This window comes from Abrus precatorius, unplaced genomic scaffold, assembly GCF_003935025.1.
Source record: "Abrus precatorius isolate BTA unplaced genomic scaffold, Abrus_2018 Scaffold8, whole genome shotgun sequence".
NCBI classification, from domain to species: Eukaryota; Viridiplantae; Streptophyta; class Magnoliopsida; order Fabales; family Fabaceae; genus Abrus; species Abrus precatorius.
This window is the reverse complement of record NW_020874428.1, coordinates 16185431-16187037: the sequence shown is the minus strand read 5'-3', so window position 1 is coordinate 16187037 and position 1607 is coordinate 16185431.

Below are 1607 nucleotides of genomic sequence, written 5' to 3'. Positions count from 1 at the left end.
TAACTATCCGACACACGATCTGGAGTTAGCCGCGGTGGTTTTCGCCTTTAAGGTATGGAGGCATTACCTATATGGGGCGAGGTTCGAGGTGTTCAGTGACCACAAAAGCTTGAAGTATCTATTTGATCAGAAGGAACTGAATATGCGGCAGAAGAGATGGATGGAGTTTCTCAAGGACTACGACTTCACATTGTCTTACCACTCTAACAAGGAAAATGTGGTAGCCGATGCTTTGAGCCAGAAATTGTTGCATGTGGCAGCAATGATGGTGAAAGAGATGGAGTTGATTGAGGAATTTTGGGACATGAATTTGGCCATGGAGGTGAGGCCGAGGAGTTTGTATCTCAGAGCGGCGACGATTCACAACGACTTTCTGGTGTACATCCGAGATGCTCAGCAAGGAGATGCCTTCCTGCAGGACATGATGGGACAAAAGGATGAGGGAAATGACTTGGATTTCCACCGTGATAAGAACAGGGTGATTAAGTTCTGGAACCGAGTGTGCATTCCTCAAGTGGATGAGCTGAGACAGATGGTGCTTGAGGAAGCGCGTAAGAGCAGAATGAGTTTTCACCCCAATGCAACTAAAATGAAACAGAATCTTCGGAAGAGTTTTTGGTGGAATGGTATGAAGAAGGATGTGGCTGAATATGTGGCTAAATGCCTAACTTGCTAGGAAGCGAAGGAAGAGCACCAGCGTCTACTTGGGTTGTTACAGCTGCTGGAAATCCCTGAGTAGAAATGGGATAGTATTTCCATGGACTTTGTTTCTGGGCTGCCTAAGACTAGGAACAACAATGATGTCATTTAGGTGATAGTGGATCGGTTGACTAAGGTTGCACACTTCCTTCCGATCAACATGAAGTATAAGTTAGAGCGACTGACAGAGTTGTATGTGCGGGAGATAATCAGGCTGCATGGAGTGCCGACTAGTGTGGTGTCAGATAGAGATCCGAGGTTTACCTTAAAGTTTTGGGAGAGCCTGCAACGAGTGTTGGGGACTAAGTTGAGACTGAGCTCAGCTTATCACCCACAGACTGACGATTAGACTGAGCAGACCATCCAATCCCTGGAAGACTTGTTGAGGGCTTGTGTACTCGAGCAGCAGAGAACTTGGGAAGAGTGCTTGCTGCTAGTGGAATTCACGTACAACAACAGTTACAATGCTAGTATTGGAATGGCACCGTTTGAGGCCTTGTATGAGTGGAGGTGCAAGACTCCGTTGTGTTGGTATGAAACTGGAGAGACAACTTTGTGTGTGCCGGATATAATCCAAAGGTAGAATGAGCAAATCAAAATGATCAGAGATAAAATGAAGGCTGCGCAAGATAGGCAAAAGAACTACTATGATAAAAGGAGGAAACTGTTGGAGTTTCAGATGGGTGACCACGTATTTCTGAAGGTCTCACCTGTAACCAAAGTTAGGAGAGCTCTGAAGTCTCGGAAGCTGTCTCCTAAGTTTATTGGACCATTTGAAGTGCTAAGTAGAATTGGTCCTGCTGCATACTGGATTGCGTTGCCTCCGAACCTCTCGAATCTACATCCGGTGTTCCATGTGTCACAGCTTAGGCAATATGTGCCGGATCCTTCTCATGTGATTGATTTTT